This window comes from Haliotis cracherodii, unplaced genomic scaffold (assembly GCF_022045235.1).
Source record: "Haliotis cracherodii isolate W230 unplaced genomic scaffold, xgHalCrac1.p SCAF_8, whole genome shotgun sequence".
NCBI lineage: Eukaryota > Metazoa > Mollusca > Gastropoda > Lepetellida > Haliotidae > Haliotis > Haliotis cracherodii.
Genome location: NW_027266341.1, coordinates 26,381,524 through 26,394,371, shown reverse-complemented (window position 1 = coordinate 26,394,371; position 12,848 = coordinate 26,381,524). Strand labels below are relative to the sequence as shown.

Genomic DNA, 12,848 nt, shown 5'->3' with positions numbered 1-12,848 from the left:
ATACGATGACATGCATCAACCAAGTCTGACCACCCGACCCCGTTAGTCGCCTCTTACGACCAGCATAGTCGCCTTTTACGGCAATAATGGGTTGCTGAAGACCTATTCTACCCCGGATCTTCACGAGTCGACAGGTTGGTAAGCGTCGTGTAAAGCAGACATAGTTACCGTGTGAGCAATGGTCGACGATGTCTTCGCGTCCAAAGAGATTCAATAACTTGTGAGATGCAATAGTTTGTAATTTTGTGAAAACATAACCAAAATTTGTTGTGATATGTGTGAACATATGAGATAGATACAGATAGTTACTGGTACTCTGTTTATGACTCTTGTGAAGATCTGGGTTAGAATTGGTCTCAGAACGAGGCGACTAACTGAATCGCTTGAAACTTGTCATTGTATTACAATTGCGTAGGTTGATGCTCATGATATCAACCACTTTACAGTTAGAACCATTCATCACGTATGATAAACATTATGAATATTGCCCTCTTTGACAAAAGTCATTCATGAGATTTAACAATTTATCTCTTTTACTTATCAAGTACTCCTGGCCAGCTAAGTTTCTCATGTATGTTGTGTGTAGAACTGCGGCAAAATACAAAATCCCGATCAGAATAGAAGATGAGTTATCTTCCTTACAACTCACAATTACCATCACCAATCAACAATCGTGTCTTTAAGATTAACACCACTGTGATACTGATTGTTCTTCCAACACCCTGCGTCTGTCAGACATCACCCTGGTATGTATCTTCTTGTTATCTGAAACAAAACATACCGAGTCTGCCTGCGAGAGACATTATTGGCAGGGGGAATTACAATCGCAGGGGAAATTACAATAACGTTGTACGAACAACCTACATCCCTGCATCTCGCGTTCGGTACACGTGATTGCTCCCAGATCTGTGTTACACTGCGAAAATAGTAACTTAGTGTATATGCCATCTCAGCCTGAACCACCTCATGCCAGAATTTCTCGGCGTCTGACTCAGCAGTTCTGTTATAGCTCTGCAGCATGATGTGGTGTAAGCAAGTGTTGCTGCACATGTCCGCTGTCTAAATAGGGTCGGCGGGGTGTTTCTCCGATGACCAGGCGAGTAAGGTGGCAATGTTTGTGGGAGATGTCATGGGGTGTAGACAGGTCCCCCTGGCTGACCCTGGCTGTTGTGAAGGGGGTTGAGACGTGGACACGGGGGATCGGACAGGCGGACATAGAACATTGTGTTTTCGTTTTTGTTGTTTAAAGCCGCACTCAGCAATATTCCAGCCATATGAAGGCGGTCTGTAAAAAATCGAATCTGGACCAGACATTCCAGTGATTGACATCATGCTCATCGACCTGCGCAATTGGGATACGATGATATGCAGCAACCAAGTCAGCGAGCCTGACCACCCGATTCCGTTAGTTTCACAATTAATCACATATTCGAGTTCATCCCAGAGGTGTTCGAATGGCTTGAGATCTGGAGATTTCGACTGCCAGGGCAAGACGTTGATGTGGGCATTATGGAGGTCGTCTACCGTGACAGGGGCTGTATGCGGTAGAGCGTTTTCCTGTTGAAACAGCTCCCTCTAGCGGCCAAGGCACGGAAGAAGGTGAAGTTGAAGAATTTTGCTGCACTGTTTTCCTCCATTACATTTGTGAACAAGTGTGAAAACAATGCCGTTTAAAACATTGCAAATCGGCAATGGCTGCCTTTTGACGCACTGATTGTTGAATATCAGGCAACCAACATTTTCCACTGACATATATCTGATTTATATACCGGATTTTTTGTGTAGTCAGGTTCAATGAACTAAATACTACATGTGCGTTTCTTTCTTTGAAGAGTGTATACAAGAAGCACTATGGTCAGCACAAAATGACTGTTACCCATGAAGATCCTGGGTAGAATAGGTCTCCATCAAAACATACTTCCCGTAAGAGTCGACTATGCTTGTCGTAAGAGGCGACTAACGGGATCGGGTTGTCAGACTCGCTGACTTGGTTGATACATGTCGCCGTCTCCCAATTGCGCAGATCGATGCTCATGATATCAATCACTGGATTGTCTGGTCAAGACTCGATTATTTACAGACCGGGGGGCACGGGTGCCCGAGTCGTCTAAGGCGCGGCTATTCGCTGTGCAGAGTTGCGTCCCTTGGGCACGGCAGAAACCTATGATTGTGGGTTCGAATCCCGGTTCGCCCCGATTATGTTTCTAGGTTTGTCAGCACCCTTACCCGTGCTTGTGGGTTTTATCGCACTGGTAAACGTCTGAGACCTGCATCACTTCGGGCTTTCCTCCCACATTAAGCTGACACGCCTCGATATATTTTAAATACTGTTAAAAGCGGCGTTAACCCCAACTCACTCACTGACTATTTACAGTCCGCTGTCATATAGCTGGAATATTACGGAGTGCAGCGTTAAACGACAAACAATCAAAAAATCATGTAACTAAAATATGGTAATTCTTTGGGACTAAAAGCCTCACAGAGAGAAGGAAAGAGTAGGCAAGGTCAGATGTGAATTCCTGTTTGTTATAGAGTGGCTAGCTGTTGTACCCACATTGATAATTCAAAATACATAAATCATTATCAAACAAATTTGACATACAATCAATCAAATCAAATTTCAGAAACCAATAAACACGTTCAATGATGAACCGTTTACTTTCAAACCGACTTTAGATTTAATTTGTCTTAATTAAGAATGTTTCATAAGCATTATAACGTGAGTACATTATGATGATTTGTTTTCTGGAATATGTATGTTGGTTGGTTTGTTGTTTAACGCCGCACTCAGCAATATTCCAGCTACATGACGGCGGTCTGTAAGTAATCGAGTCTGGACCAGACAATCCAGTGACTGACACCATGCGCATCGATCCACACAATTGGGATACGATGACATGCATCAACCAAGTCAGCGAGCCTGACTACCGATCCCTTTAGTCGCCTCTTATGACAAGCATAGTCGAACATGTATGTACGGTATTAACATCACACATAAGAAACGTGCTATACCCTCTGACGATGGTCATGGCGCCCGGGATCCCTGCCCTAGGGACTGTATCATAGCCGTGGGAACACAGGTAAATAGTCTGTTGAACAAGCCATTGTTGCAGAGGTCGATACACAGAAAAAGGGTGTTTTAGGTGCAGCAATCTAACGTGAACAGCTGATAATGTTCTATGGATGTAAATTCACAAAATACAATGTACTTAACTAAAACGAAACTAACAATGCACACTACAATACAACACAAAACAATACAAAATAAAACATATTTTGACGATGCAGGCATTTAGTAGTCAAGGGAGAACAAGCACAACTAATAGAAGCAATAATAATATTTACAATTTCTAACATAGAGCCTATAAGACGAATGTGGTTCTGTATCATCGGTATCATTTAATACGATTTTCTTTTGTGTGTGTGCATCGATTACATGATTCAATAACGATCTTGTTCTGAATTTCGAAAATTATTTGATAGGGTAACGTTTACGTTTGGAATGCAGAACGTACATAGATTTAACAACGCATGATCTATAGCCTATGGTCATAGTCAATAATGATTTTGGGTAATAGCCTATCACTAATGACCTTGGGTAATCAAGACGTCAAGATAGAAATACTCACAACAAATAATGGATACAAACATCACACATACATGTATGTAAACTGCCAATCTGAACGAGAGAAGGATCCCATGATGCGAATACTGGCTTATCGCGGAGTTTCAAGTGATGGTTTTTACTTGCCGACTGTTCCGGTTGATGTGGGTTGGACCCCATCTTCCCGAGGCAAAAGAGTTAACTGATTTTAAAAGTCCACTTTCCACTCTTGCCGAACTAGGCTGGTATTATAGAGTTGCATTTTAGCTGCACTAACGAGTCTATGCATAGCCCATTCAAAATCGCGCAACGAAATCGAAATCCGGTTCGTAAATTGTCGTGCAGATTTGGGTCGATTGCAGGATTTGCACCGCCAACTCGTTGTCAACAGATATTTTCCAAACCTTTTCATGTTTTTAATCAAGGTGCTCGCTTGATTTGATGCACTTCGCGATGTAAGACCCGTTTTATTACCAAATAGATCTTGATTATCGATCAGATCGTCTTGTCTGGGCGCCGCCATTTTGTTTGAAACAAATGCAAGTGATGGAATCGGATTGGTCCATAGGAGAGGATCAAAATAACCTCTGGTGGCGCTACGATCGAGCCCAGGAATTCCAGCCGAGTTTGGCAAGGGTGGAAACTCGACGTTTATAGTCAGTTAACTCTCTTGCCCCGGGAAGATGGATGGAACCCGGAAAACACGTATTCTGACGATGATGGCTCATCTCATGTTCTTTGGAAATTTGCAGTTTACGTAATAATAACATGTTATTTGCAATTAGTATAGGCGACCTGTGAAGATGTTAGAATTAGTCTTCAGCAACCCCTAATTGGTCTTCAGCTTCGTAAGAAGCGACTGAAGCATCGGGTGGTCAGGCTCGCTGACTTTGTTGATGCAAATCATCGTACACAATTGTCTAGATCGATGCTCGTGGTTTATATTACTGGATTGTGTGGTCCACACTCGACCACCGTCACATAGCTGGGATATTGCTGATTGTGGCGTTAAACAATAAACAAAAAAAATGCAAATATAGGCAAATATAGGTTAATTGTGTGCGTCCAATCAAAATGGAACAACGTCAATAAATCAGATGAAGTAATTATTAATCTGTTCCAGCAAATGTTGTTGCCGTTATAGCCAATTTCATACCGTTTTCGTCACGAAATTTCTAGTTGGCGCATTGCCGTTTTAGCCTGTTCTGCTGAAATAACAGTCGAATTTTTGTGAACAAATGATAATTTCTTGCTAGCTCCTCACTGTGATTGGATTTGCAAGATATTTAAACCGGTGAACTTGTTTTATGATGATTGTTAATGTGTATGACTGACATTCAACGTCTGGCAACATAAATGTCAGTTCCTTTGATTTACAGAATCGTAGGATGCATCAAAGTTTTAATATTTTCAAGATCGGAGTCATTGGTCCATATCACATAAACAAGACGAAGCAAACTGCTGCGAACACCATAAGGAGATAGCTGATCTCGTTGACGCTCTGCCCATTTGTTTAAGTCGTGGTACTTGTGAATATGTTTTTATCATAAAAGCTGATGCCCCTGCTAAATGTGAACTTGTAACTAATGTCGATTTTGTCATACCTTCCTTTGTTTAACCCATGGAAGTTTATTGGGAAAAGAAATGTCGAATTTCCTGACCGGGAAAGCCACCTATTAGAGCCCCCTACATCAAATTTGAATGTACTTTTATCAACTTGTGGGGGAAAATGAGGTCAATTTGTGAATACTTTCCTTTGTTCATCCCATGGAAGTTTACTGGAACAAGAACCGTAGCATTACCTGGCCGAGAATACAACCTACAGGCGCCCCATGCATCCAATTTGAATATACTTTTATCAGCTGTGGTATTGAGAGAACCCGATAACCTGTTGTAGTGAAGTTCCAATGACGACCCTTGTCCCCTCCTAACATCAAGGTCACCAAACAGATAATGTCCGTATTTGCCAACATAACAATCAAGGCATTCCACTTCAGCGTTGGTGACGTCGGAATTATTTTGAGTGTATGATAGCACAGGGAACGGGCAAGCCGTGGAAGAATTGAGCCAAGTTTGATCACCGATCAAAAGATCAGAAATATAGAATTTGATCATCCTTTCTGCATTTCTCGCATCCATTGTCCCTGCTCCGTTGACACTGACAAAGAATCCAATGTCCAATTCAGGGTAAAATACAAGGGAGCTGGTATACGAAAATAAGTCGCCCGAGTGCATGAACTGTTTATATCCTGAAAATAACATTAAACATAAAAGAGCATAAACAATGCGAAGGTTAAATTCACACATGTACATGAAGTCATTATTCATACAAAACTTATATTTCGTAGATTGTGTCTATACATTTTTGTAGTGTTTACCATCCTAAGAAACATATTGAGGTTCAGAAACATACTTATGAACAAAACTGCAGGGTTTAAAAGGAATAAAATATGTGAGATCTTCCTAAATACCTGATGTTAAATGTTTATCCACTGTGCTAACTTAACCCAAGACATCGCAGACCCGTGAAGATCCGGGGTTGAATAGGTCTTCAGCAACCCATGCTTGCCGTAAAAGGCGACTATGCCTATTGTAAGAGGCGACTAACGGGATCGGGTCAGTGGATTGTCTGGACTTGATTATTTACAGACCGTCGTCATATAGCTGGAATATTGCTGAGTTCGGCGTTAAACAAACAAACAAACAAACAAACAAACAAACAAACAAACCACGCATGGCATATGGTTGTTGACATTGTGTATACTATCAAGTCCTATCAGTAGCATGTGTGGCTGTTATCGCATCTGTATATCAAGGTAACAGATAATTCACTCCTCACTTAATGCACATGCTTATTTATACATAGATCGCCCAAGGATTGTGTTGTTACGATGCGTGACCTGATTATATTAAATATTTTCTGTCAGAAGTAAGTGGCCAAAAGTGTGAGTATTGCCAATCAGGTATTGAGTATCAGGTGAACAGTTGACTTGCCTCTGCATGTGTTTGTGACGTGTGCCACCGGTGGGGCAGGATACGCTCATTCGGTAGCATCGATCAATATCGGATAGTGATTCATAAACACGTGGTCATGTGGTAGTCGGAATCGCACAATCGATTCTGCTTTTGGCAAAGATTTCTCATGAATATGAAAACTTTAAGGCTTTTGTCGCTTTTATGTTATCAAAGTGATTAAATGTCATATGTCACTCGTAAATAGAGGGATCCATCAATATCAGTTCGTTCTCCATGCCAAAGTACGGTTTTGCCATTTCTGTTGCATTTGTGGTTATCGTCTTTCCCAGGACACGTGACTGGTTCATTCCCAGTGGCTTGAAGATTCGTTTCTCCAGAGTGGCTTCGTAGGATTCCCCTGACAACACTTCCACAATATGGCCGAGCAGAGCGTACCCCCAGTTGTTGTACTCGAAGACGTCACGAAATGGTCGAACTGCTTGAAGAAAGCGGAAACGCCTGCGTAAAAGAACAATAACAGCATAAACAACAGTTGTTCATTTAGGAATTGACTTTCACTTTGTGTGAGTTCATTGGAGTATGAACCTTTATAGAGTGAGGGCCTTTCCATCAAAGGTTTTATGATTTACAGTTGACGAGAAATGACACGATTTGTGAGAGATGATAATAAACAATAATATATTTGGGAAATACATAAATAACCCATATATATATATATATATATATATGTGTGTGTGTGTGTGTGTGTGTGTGTGTGTGTGTGTGTGTGTGTGTGTGTGTGTGTGTGTGTGTGTCGCCTACTGGTGTTGATAGGTCAAATATGACACTGTCAAGAGAAACTGGTTTTCTGTTTGTCATCTACTTTGCAAAATTTAACCCAGTCGAGGTAAATAATAGCGACAGACATGCAACTATCAGTGATGTGACGGCTAAAATGTAACAAGAATGACGAGAAAATGGCCAGGGCGAATATGGGATTCTAACCCACGATTCTGACACACACGAGGGAGGCAACTCTGCAAAGACTCTGTCAGTGTCTGAGATGGCTCGGCCACCCGTACCCCCTGCTTCAGAACTGAATACACAGACATGTGAGTATGGTATCATTTTGTCTGATAGAAATCGATGTATGTTAGAAAACATAAGAAAGTTTACTTGGAAAATTCAGTTCTCGTATAGTTGCGGGCGAATCCAGCAAATATGGGCATTACTGAAGACTGGAGCCCTGTGCGGTGGGTCAAAAGGTCCCTCAGAGTAGTCTCCCCTGTTCTCTCCTCGTCAACAAATGCAAAGTCTGGACCCAACACGTCCTTGACCTTTGACGTCCATGTTAAATTGTAACACAGTACAAACAGCAACAACCATTTACAAGCTAAGGTAACTAGGTATAATCATCATACTGACATTATGATTGTTCCCCGATAAATATAAATGAATTTAAACCGCATGAGCACACACCCCGAAAATAAATTTGTTGGTCCCGTAATATAAAAAGAAAAATCATCTGAAACAACAGTTTCCAACAACTTCGTGTTTCAAACATTCCTTCATTGAACCTTAAGAAACGGGGGTAAAATATATCTTGCTGGTACTTGAAATTGAGGTTCTTAAAATCAGTGTGGTTTACCTGCGGCTGGTGAACCAACCTCGAGGCAACATGTACTACTCAAAAGAAGTTAAGGATCACCCGATTCTTTCATAATGGTAACGTTAATCTGTCATGACATGAGAGATTAACTATAGTAACTTGAAAGAATCAGGTGATCCTTAACTTCTTTTCAGTAGTATATATGAAGGTAGCTGGTTCGATCCATTGAAATACATTGGAGACTTTATTCGTTTGATTTCACATCATTCCTCACATTTCCTCATGGAAATTATATTCAACTGAAAAATAACTCTGAAACGAGGGACCTTCTGTAGTATATCACTGAGAAAGAACTGTGACGTTGGAATCGTGTTCAACAACTTCGTTTTTGGAGACCACGTGTTCAACAACCTCGTTTTACGAGACCACGTGTCACAACGCCGGCTCAAGACGGGTTTCTCCGTTTACTCCACTTGCGTAACAGGTTTACAACTGCATCACCTACCACATCTGTAGTACCTGAGCTCCGTAGAATCTCCGATCAAACCGTCAAGAACTGAACATGTGGTGTTGGTATTCGTCCCCTGAGATCATTGACAGCCACCTGCCTTACCTGTCAACATCGACAACTCCGCCAACAGTCGTCAACGGCCTCTACACATATGGAGAACTGTCGTTTTTCGCGACGAGTCAAGATTTTATCTTCGACGTCCTGACGGTGGTCGCGTTTTATAGACGGCGCAATGCACGTTATGCGCTCAACTGCGTGGAAAACGTAGACGGATCTGGTTGCGGATGGAAACTGGACTTTTAAAGTCAGTTAACTCTCTTGACTCGGGAAGATGTTTTACTCATCAAAGGGCCACCTTTTGAAGGTATTTCTAGCTGATTTGTTTTGTAGTCAATTCGTGTCAATCCGTGTGAGACTGAAATGTCCTCACGGTTTTTCCTTCAGGCTTATATTTAAATATGACCAGAAACCTTTTGAATAGAACAAATACTGGCTGTGCTTTCTCGTGATGTGCATGAGATGACAAGTTGTGCCTGGACCTTCATGTACAGTAGTAGTATTGGTAGATTAACCATAAAAAAAAACGCATCGGGAGTTCGTGCCAATATTTTAGGTCCACAGATCCACGTCCTGACAAAACCCCAGGTAATGGGTATAACAAATAAAGTACTGTGTATTTATGTATATTACTCATTCGTGAAGAGACCGCCCTGAAAATAAGCACCCAACTCTAACATATTAAAGCACGTAGTCATGTAGTGGCAGAACACCTTTCGCTAACAAACATTGTAACCTCTCAACATCGCTGGGCCTATTCAATGACATTGCGTGTACTGAGAGGAGCTAATGCAAACTTGATGACCCCAACCACACTGCGGCGTATTACGCCACTGCCACATGCTAATTTGCATATCACGTGATTCTCTCATTTGTAAACAAACGTTCTGAAATCAGAACAGATTAGCCTAATGCAAGCCTTTCAGTTCCCTTTACATAATTGTTTTGTATAATTATATAGATGTGCTACAAGAACTTCGACAGTGCGGTGCATGAAAATATATATTTATACGTCAAAGTGACCGTTTCGCTGGGTATTCATAGAGCTTTGATGACAGCACCTGGAGCCCTTATCCAATGTTAACAAACGATATCTACGCGAAATGTTTTTCACGTTTAATGTTATTTTTTCAATGAAAAATTCTACGAGTGAGTGAGTGAGTTTTGTTTTACGCCGCTTTTAGCAATATTCCAGCGATATCACGGCGGGGGATGCCAGAAATGGGCTTCACACATTGTACCCATATCGGGAATCGAAACCGGGTCTTCAGCGTTACAAGCTAACGCTTTAACCACTGGACTATCTTAACCATTCTATGACATATGTTTATCTGAATATGTAGAGTCGTCAAACATGAATCATGAAAAACGTATGCAAAATCTTGAATGGACTGTGCAACTTGTGACGAATCGTCACATGGCGTTGGCCTGAAGCAGAGGTACTTTGCTGCCCGCAAGGAACTCAAGGGACTCCAACAACCCTGACGTCACAGGGCATTGTTTCACTGGTGTATATTTTGCAACAAATTTCACAAATGACGTCATAGGTTTTTGTAAAATAGGTAAATTGTATCAACCACGTGAACATACCTCTGAAATATGAAAACAAGTAATACGTGTGACCTGACGTCTCTCGTGATTTAGGTATGTAAGCATTAATACTTGTCGAAATAAGGCCGTCTTGTATCAACTATTGTAGGTAACAATGCTAAAAAATAGGCTGTATGTATTTTGTCAGATGTAACATTGCATATTTGTTCGATTTATCGAGGCGAGGCAACAACCTCGTGGTTAGCGTTAGAGTGAGTGAGTGAGTTAAGATTTAAAGTCACATCGGCAATATTTCAGCCATATAGTGACTAAATAAAGTTATACAGTAATAATACATTCACATAGATATTAAAATCTGTCAACAAAGGACAGTAAAAGTACTAGTCTATCACAGATGCAGATTTAAAACTAGCATGTTATCATAAAAATGTGACTACTCTGAACAATACATTATAAAAATGGGCTAGAGATCACCAGCAACCAAAGTAAGGACACCATACTAGGGACCATGGGGACTTACGGTCCATCTGCTTCCTGCGTGAGACCGGTTAGCGTTAGACGTTCTGTCATTGACAGATTGTGTTTCACAGACATTGTGACTATTATAGCTATAGTTATGTGTTAGTCAATTCAGGTATGGGAATAGTGTTCTCATAGTTTTGGTGTAGGAACACAGGATAGTTGTTTCTATCCTTAACGTTAAATATCCGCCAACGCAATGCAAACTCTGGTTGTCACCTTTTTTCGAGTGTCACGTGAGCACGATAGCTAGATTCAGGGGAAGTAACTCTTATCTTGTTACATTACTGAAAGCACATGTCCTTGTCATAGAGGAAAATGTTTGTTATTGATTTTGAATTATGATAGTTCAATGCAATATTTTCAATTGCTTCTAAATGAGTACCTGCTTCTGTATTATCTATGTTATAAGTAGGCATTGTTGATATATTATTCTATTTACATGTCATGGACTTTTGAATTGCCAAAGATGTAATCACTGATAAGTCAAATTATTGCATTATATGTATAATCCGGAAGTAATGTTTTTCATTACTTGCTTGTTTGTTGTTTAACGCTGCACTCAGCAATATTATATTCTAGCTAAATGACGGCGGTCTGTAAATAATCGATTCAGGACCAGACAATCAAGTTAGCGTAATAGCATGTTATAGTGTAAAAGTGAATATTTGCATGTATTTCAATTATGAAAATAGGTTTTACTTGCTAAATCTTGTTATGGAAATAGTAAGTTTTGTATGATATGTATGGAAGTTGTTAATGCAAGTAAACTATATTTTACTTCAGGTCAGAGTTCACAGAAAAAGTAAATATTGTATTATCATTATTGAAGACAATTTGAATTGTGAGACTGATGTATCAGCAGATGTATTGTGTTGTTGTTGAAGAGTTACCCTGAAGTTCACAAGTTGCTCGAAGTAAACATAGGTCATTACATTTCCTGGAAAAGTGTTACTGTGTAAACTATATCTGATGTGTGTTCAGATGCATTCCGTTGTGCTTTGTGATTGACATACTTTGGTCTGTATGTCGCCTGAAATAAATGGAAGCGTGACCTGACATCTCTCTTGTTTTAGGTACAGTGATGTGTGACTGACCCATACCTTCCATTGCTGTCATCCAGCATCATGGCCAGGAGGGTACTCGTGAAAGCCTTGGTCACAGATCCAATTCCAAACAAAGTACTCCTTGTACTATGTCCGCCTGTCCGAACCCCCGTGTCCACGTCTCACCCCCCTTCACAACAGCCAGGTTCAGCCCGGGGACCTGTCTGCACCGCATGACCTCTTCCACAAACATTGCAACCTTACTCGCCTGGTCATCGGAGAAAACCTCCGCCGACCCCATTGAGACAGCGAACATGAGCAGCAGCACTTGCATACACCACCTCATGTTGCTGCTAAAGTTAACACTGAATTCCCTAACCACACAATGTGGATATGAGCTCTTCTCGCAGCATAAAAACAGAGCAACCACGTATGCTGAAGACCCATTTCAACACAACCTGCAGTGAAAAGGACCCGGTTTGTTTTCTTTTGAAAAAGGTGTACCACGAGACGGTGAATCACTCTTGCGCAATCATGATGTTGGTCAGGACTGGTGTAAATGTGTCAGTACAGTTGGGCGGAGGGGACGGAAAAGTTAAATTTGCGCTCGTTTGAGCACATGCACACAACATATCGTGTTTTTTGCAAAGTTAACACTGAATCCTAGAACCAAAAAAGTTGCATGTCATCGTTTCCCAGTTGCGTGGATCGATGCTAATGATATCAATCACTGGAGTGTATGGTCCAGACTCGGTTGTTAACAGAGTTCATATAGCTGGAATGCTGCAGAGTGCAGCGTTAAATAAGCCACGATCAATATATACCCGGTACAATCTGAGTCGAGGTATTTATCAGACAGAACATCAAAACCAGTCACAGTTTATCTCTGTTTATTAAAACAATCATCATATACTTAACATATGTATACATTTATTGAATATTGCTACCTACATGTACGGCTACCTAGGGAGCCCATGGTGGTTCCAAGATCCTCAG

At 41.0% G+C, this 12,848-nt stretch overlaps 2 pseudogenes; both read right to left on the bottom strand.

Moving 5' to 3' along the window:
- Positions 1–5,039: 5,039 nt before the first annotated feature.
- Positions 5,040–6,340, bottom strand: LOC139450887 (uncharacterized; annotated as a pseudogene).
- A 470-nt stretch (positions 6,341–6,810) lies between these two features.
- On the bottom strand, positions 6,811–12,198 carry LOC139450886 (uncharacterized; annotated as a pseudogene).
- Between the last annotated feature and the right edge of the window lie 650 nt (positions 12,199–12,848).